General features: G+C 46.8%; 1 long non-coding RNA gene across 1 annotated transcript; it reads left to right on the top strand.

Moving 5' to 3' along the window:
• The first annotated feature begins 1,082 nt into the window (after positions 1-1,082).
• On the top strand, positions 1,083-6,584 carry LOC121674751. Its single transcript, XR_006019816.1, has 3 exons — positions 1,083-1,452; positions 4,752-4,919; positions 5,447-6,584. It is a non-coding gene; the product is annotated as an uncharacterized LOC121674751 (long non-coding RNA).
• Positions 6,585-7,288: the final 704 nt, after the last annotated feature.

The raw sequence follows: 7,288 nt of genomic DNA, 5'->3' as shown, positions 1-7,288 counted from the left end.
TGGCTCTCCATCTCCCCCACATTCCCAGGAACCCTGCACAGACACAGCAAGACCTTGAAAAGCACCCAAGGGCATCCAACTCTCTTTTCATTAAGGAGAACAGAAGGAGCACCTGGATGGCTCCCAGGGGGGCCACAGGGATGGGAGCAGAAGGAAGAGTAGGCTCTGGGCTCCAGGGCCAGAGGAAGGTGCTTCTGGAGAGCAAAAGTTGGGTGGGAAGCCACAGACAGCTGGCTACAAAATGATAAATGCTGAGCTATTCCAGATTTTTTTTTTTAATTAAATATAAAATAAAAATTGTCCTCACCTCTTGCAAGATCTGGGACCATGAGGTTAAGGAGCGCATTTTATCACTCCCACCTGTTTGAGAGCAAGAGCCTGCAGGCATCTTCTGAGAGCAGGGCTCACTTTGCTCAACCTTTGCTGCATCAGGCCCAGGAATCTCCTGCTAACCAGGACTTGGGTCCAGGCTGTCTTCTGCAGCCAATGCTGTGCCCTTCTCTGCCTGGAAAGCACCTTCTTTGGCTCTGGTTGCAACTCATCTCCTCCTTCTTGGAGCTGGGCCAGTGGGCAGCCACAAACAGAAGTGGCCCCAAGACAAAGGAGGAGGAGGCTTGTGATGAAGTGGTTGGACCATTCCCCTGGCTGGCTTCAGTCTGTGCTGCCTGGACACTTCATTTGCTGTTTCACACCTCGCTGGCAGGGCAGGAGAGCTGATGGTCCCTGCTAGGACATGGTGTGAGCACTGGGGACAAGCTGCACTATAGCTATGAGTCTAAAATGAATTCTTCCCCCTTGTCTGCCATCAGTGACGGATTTTTTTATTACAAACTCTTGGGTACTAAGAGCCCATCTGGTAGCAGTGGAAGGAGTAGCAGAACAATTTCCAGTAGCTCTGGGCAAATTCATTTATATTAAAATTAAATAACCACAGGAGCTCGTTCAAAAATTTTTGCCAACTGAAGCTCAGAAGACACAAGGAAGAGACTCCCCAGAAACTTCCTTCAACCACAGGTCCCAGGAGAAGAGGATCCAGCCCTGCAGTGACAAGATCCATGCATCTGCGTGGGATTCAAATGGAGTCAACTTCATTGCAAATCAAGTTGTCAGGCAGGTCCCCCAGTATCTCTCTCCCTCCCACAGCACAGTCCCCACACTGTCATTACTGCAGGTGGCTCTACCCTTCCCACCTCCTGTTGGAGTCATTAAAGGAGTGCCAAACATGCCAGCACACACGTGTCACCCTCACCCTGCGCTGTCTGGCACCCTCAAAAACAATTCCTGGTGCCTTCAGCAGAATTCTATGGATGAGCAGAGAAGAGGAGCCTGGGGAAGGTACTGATGGGCTCTTTGGTGTTGTGTCCCAGACCAGGGATGTGCAGCCCACAGCTACCAACTGAAGGAAACACCTGAGGAGCAAATGTGTCTCCCAGAGGTACCTGCTGTTCACAGGTGGGTGGGAGCAATGCTCCTCTGGCTATGCCAAGACCTGAAATTCTCCTGTTCTGGAAGAGATATTTTGGGTCACCTTGAGGAAGGTACTTAATCTCCCCGTGTTTCCATTCCCCAAGTGAGAGACAGAAATAGCAGCACTGTCTTCCTTCCAGCAGAGTAAATGCATTAAAGATTGAGAGGTGATGGGAGTCCTGGAAGGGCCTCGATGGAAGAGATTCATTTGAATACATTTGTTGTGCATTACTCACTCAGCCCTGAGTTTTAATCTTCTCCTCCTCTCCATCATCGTAAGCGAAATTTCCTTGAGCTCTCTCACCAGAACTCAGTCCCAGTTTAATCCCCGCCTCGTTTGAGTGATTTCTCCAATTTCTCTGTTAGCAGATGATGAGGTTTATGTCAGCCCTCATCCCTCCTCTCAGTCTATCCCACGAGAGCTGCGAACGCTCCCTCCGCAGGGAGCACCAGTGCTTTATCTGGGAGCTCATGCAACTTCTCGGGATAATTCCTCTTCTGTTTTTCCAGTCTAGAGACTTGTGGTTCACAGCCTTTTCCAGACCTCCTGAACTGGGGGGTTGAAGAGAAGCTTTCCACCAAAGCATGGGCAGCCTGTCATTCCTCTTGGCTCCCTCGGGATGTTTTGGTCCAGGCAGAGGTGCCTGGGCACCCCGTGCTTGTGCAGGTAGGAGCCCTGTGTTTCACAGAGGTGCAGCTGGCAAGCTGGGAGAGCAGAATCACAGAATCAGGGAATGGGTTGGCTTGGGAGGGACCTTAAAAATCATCCTGCTTCAACCCTCATGGACAAGAAACCCTTCCCCTACACCAGGTTGCTCAGAGCCCCATCCAGCCTGGCCTTGAACACTTCCAGGGGTGGAGCATCCTTAATTTTAAGTGCTATGTTATTCTTCTTGGTTTGTTAACTTCCAGCTTTTCTGACTGTTTTTTCTAGCAGGATTATTTGTTGCTCTATTATCAAACAAATCCTGGCTCGCATGGGCAGAAATGTGCAGGAAGCATATAATTCCCAATTTATTAGCTTGGTTCACATGATGTTATCGAGAATTGATTGTAATGCTTAGTGGCATTAGCAGTGCCTTCCTATCATAACAGCGACATTTACTGCCAGGAACACTATTTGTGCAGCCGTTGTGTTACACCACAAATAATTATATTACTTACATTCAATTTGTATCATTACACATAACACAACTGCACCTGCTGCACCATCTCATACTTCATGAATGCCCGAGGCAGAACAGCCTCACATAAATACCCTCCTTGGCACTTTTCATGGGAAATTATATTCTACTTATTATTAAAGTGTAGATCAAAAATGACATTTCCCAACTATTAAAAATATAGAAAGAAAAGTCACTGCTGTATTAATAAAGAACACCAAATAAAATTTATTGCTCTGAAAATGTTTGCTCTACAAATTTAAAGAGATGCTGTCAGGTTTGGTAAACCCCAAATATGATGAATCTTATTTTCCTGCATTTCTCTGCCAATTTCCAGCAATTCTGTGTGTCCTTGCCTTGCTAAAAAGCACTAGCACAGGTGGCCTAGAGATGCTGTGCATGTTCCACCCCTGGAATTGTTCAAGGCCAGGCTGGATGGAGCTCTGAGCAACCTGGCCTGATGGAAGGTGTCCCTGCCCATGGCAGGGGGCCAGAACTGGATGAACTTTAAGGTCCCTTCCAACCCAAACCTTTCCATGATTCTATGAGAATGTCCCATGTAGCCTTCCAAGAGAAGCAGATATAATGGGACAAATAATATAACGGGACATCTCACCACATGAACGTCAAGTTTCTTTCACTTTGGAAGTCTTCTGGGTGGGATCTACCCCAGTAACAGAGCACAATCCTTGTAATTTCATCGAAGCTACAAAGACACTGTAGAGGAACATGCACGCATCTCCTAAAAGACTCAACAGTACAAAAATGCACCTCGACCCACACAGGCAGCCCTTGTCTGAGGAGGTCTCCATCCTCTTGAAAATAAACCTACCACGTGTCAAATTAAACGGATTTTTTTTTTTAAGCATTTAAGGGCACATTACATGACCTGTGCCATGCTGTGGGAAGGGATAGCAAAGAGGTTATTTGTAAAATAAGATACCAGGAGCTGAGGTCAATTCTCACCCCAGCTCGTGGTGACAAACTCCTGTTTTGTGTCAGCCAGTGAACAGGGATATCGAAGTCTAACCCCTGCAAGGATTAAAGGTAAAGTCCACTTAGCCTTGTGAGACAGCTGTATCTGGAAGTTTTGGGGCAATTCAGACAGCAGTGAGATGGATTTAAATAAATAAAAGGACTTTTGGGCACTTCCAGCAAGCAGGAACATTCTCAGCTTTCAGTACAGGATGAGGTGAGGAGGACAGAACATGGATTGGAAATATTTGCATATATGATATAAAAGCACACACAAATCACCTTTTTGTGAGACAGATACAAACAGACGAGACTTGGCCCATCTCTAACTTAGGACATAGTTAAAAAATAATAGAGATTTTTAACGTATTTTTGAAGAACTTTCTAAAACTAATGGCAGTTGAAAGCCAGATGAAGCAGCTATTTTAACTGGCAAGCTTCCATGCAAAATTTCCTGCTGATGCTGGCTCAGACAGATGGAGTTTTGAGAGGAGGGGGAAGAATGAAGTGCCACAGGGCATTATTGGATGAGCCTTGAAAGGTTTCTGCAAGCTTCTATTGCAAGGTTTATGAACCTCGTACTTGTTAACTTCAGTTTTGCTCAGTGTTTTAACCCTGCTTTATCTCCTGTGGTCCAGATGACACATTTACACATCTTTAGAAAATTTAGTGGGATGCTCTTCAAACAACGTGTGACTCTGCACCAGGGAGGGCAGAAACTTGATGGTTTTACCTCAATATATAGAAGTTTTCAGTATCGCTACAGAAAGTGCTTTTCTCTGAAATGTCTTCCTTGGTTAGGTCATGCAAATTTAGTGCTGGCTGGTGCTTCTGTAAGATGAAGAGTAAGAATAACTCATGAATATTTCATCATTTGTCTCTGCACTGGTCAGAAATGGTAATTTGAGCTCCAAACTGTAGAGATTTAGCAAAAAGAGTTGGACACTCAGAGGATAAAAATAGAAAAAAAGCTTTTGAAGGATTTTTCCTTGCTAGTGCTGGTATGTGGACAAGTTGCCTAAAGGGTATGAAACTGGAATAATCTATTGAGGGCACATATGTGGGTTGTGCTGCTGAAGCAACTCTTGATTTGCAGCGGATTTAAAACGATACTATTTTCTTTATTTACCCTTTTTTTCCCCTCAGAGAAAAGCTGAAAGCTCCATGTCACCCAAGATCTCTGGTAAAGTGTCATACAGACGACAGCCATGGTGCTCATCCACCTCAGGCTTGATGTGCACCAGCATCTCCCCATCTCCCTCAGGACTTGAGCACTGCCCTGGAAAAGCTGTGAAGGGGAAAGTGTCAGGAAAGGTGCATCAGCCTGGATTCTTCTTCATTTCTCTTTTGCCCTTACCTTTTGTAATGTCCACAGCCAGCTACCTTGCTCTCTTTCATGCAATCGGCCATCCCATGAGAGACCCTAAAAAATTTAAAACCAATATTCATGGAATCATAGAATCATGGAATGCTTTAGGTTGGAAGGAGCCTTAAAGAACATCTTGTTCCAATCCATTGCCATGGACAGGAACACCTTTCACTATTCCAGATTTCTCAGAGCCCCATCCAACCTGGTCTTGAATGCTTCCAGGGATCCAGGGGCAGCCACAGCTTCTCTGGGCAACCTGTGCCAGTGTTGTTTCCTGTAACCAGTGTGCACTAATAATTTGCTTCCACATTCCCCAAATACTAAGGGATCTGGGCTGGGCCATGTGATTTTTGGAGTGGAAAACACCCAGATTTCTCTACGTTCTGGCCTAGCACTAGCACTTGGAAAATGACTTTTTCCCTGTATTGAGGAGTTCAAGTGTTCTTTACTTTTTCTATTTTTTTTTTTTTAGGGAAATGGATGGGAATCTTGTCCTGCTGTTCACTCAACTCTGAAGCTCATGGAAATATTTTACAGCTCCAAGAAAATGAATGGTTACAAATTTTAAAACTACCATTTCTCCAAATTCCCAACTGGTTCCTTTCTCTGGTGCTTTCCTCTAGCAAGAGGAAGGGGAGAGATCAGCCCTAAGCAAACGAAGCCCTTTTCCCAGTAGCTCAGATGCCGACTCTCCCTCTCTTCAGCACCCAGAGCAGGCTGTCTGCTCTGGACTGAGAGTTGTCTCGTCAGACTCGCATTTCAGCCTTGCCACCTGACATGTTATGACAAGCTTTTAGCTTTGGAGCAGCGGTGCATGGAAACATGTCACTGCCTAGGGAGCAGCACGGCACAGGCTGCCAGATCCAGCTCCTGCCGCGGCGGTGTCAGCCCCTCCGAGCCACACACCCATCCCAGCCATTGCTCCCAGGGAGGGAACAACCCGGCATGCTTCAAATGGCCTAAGCAGACCCGGGGCAAATGTGTGACCTCCCACAAGTAAGAGATTGGGAGCTAAGAAGTGAAGCTGAGGGCATTTTTCAAGAATTAAGTGCTTGTAGTTTGCAGAACCAAGACTGTCTAAGAACCCAAAAAGAGGATGTTGGAACTGGAAACTTCCCATTGGGATCAGTTGGTTAACAGGGGACAGCACGGGCTCTGCTGATTTGTCTGTGCCTATTGCTACTGGTGGTGGAGGGAAAATAAAAGATAATTCTGGAAAAATTCCCAGAGATGAGTCTACACTTTAGAGGGCTCAGCTGGAGATAGCTGAGGAGCAGGAGCTGGTGCACATTTTACAGCCTCATTGGCTCGTTCTGTGTTTACACCCTCCCTGCTCTCTGTCCATTTAGGCACACCTGAGTGATGCCAAAAAAGGCTTTTCACAACAAACTGTCCCAGCTTTCCCAGCTGACCTGTGCACTGCTGCGGGGTTGTTGTGGCTGGTTCCTGACATTGCCAAGCACCCATCCATGCCGCCATTGCTTCATCACAAAAAGGGATTGCAGCAGGTGAAAGCAACCCTTTAACCAGCTCTGTGACTCCAGGGTGCTCTTGGGACATGACCCACCATGGCCCCTTCCAACCGTACCCATTCTGTGATTCTCTGCATTAATGAGCACTCAGTACCTCTGAAAACCTGCATTAATTAGCCTGTTTGACATTTTAAACAACCTTTGCCTTGACCTGAGAGTACAACTACAGTAATTACAGCAGGCCAGTGCTGAGGGAAAGCAGCGTGACCCAGCCAGCATCTTACAGCTGAGACCTCTTCACCTCTCCACCAGAGTGGTCTCACACACGTCTGACCACAGTCTGAGAGTGAGTTGGCACAGGCCAAATCCAGGCCAGGGAGTGCAAGACCAGCACTGGATGACCCCCAGACAGGTCTCATGTTCATGGGCATGTTCAGCACAAACGTGTTCTTGAAGATCAGGATGGGCTGTGGGGAGCAGTGTACTTCGCACCCCTCTAGCCGTGTGCAGCATGACAGGGGCGGGTTGGTCATGGCCAAATATCAGTGACAAACCACAGGAAAAATCTCACTGCCTTGTTGCTCTCTGAATTCTCAGGAAGGAAAAACCCTTAACTCTGGCTGCAGGTAAGGTTTAGCTTTGGAGCTCCTCTTGGGGCAACTCAGAGAATTACTTAGATGGAGTCAGCTCCAGAGCAACCAGGGTTGATCCCAGCTTGCCATTGACCATTTCATGGGCAGAGTGGGCAGATAAAATGCTGCAAAAGTAACAAGTGGCTCAGCTGCCACCATCAGCACTGAGAGCATTGGCTCTCCTGCTCTCCCTGTCCCACTCATGCTGTG

Source organism: Corvus kubaryi, unplaced genomic scaffold (genome assembly GCF_017639235.1).
Source record: "Corvus kubaryi isolate FWS band 111438036 unplaced genomic scaffold, C.kubaryi_AGA036_p1.0 70, whole genome shotgun sequence".
NCBI lineage: Eukaryota > Metazoa > Chordata > Aves > Passeriformes > Corvidae > Corvus > Corvus kubaryi.
Note: the sequence above shows the minus strand (reverse complement) of the source record. Positions and strands in the feature narration are given on the sequence as shown.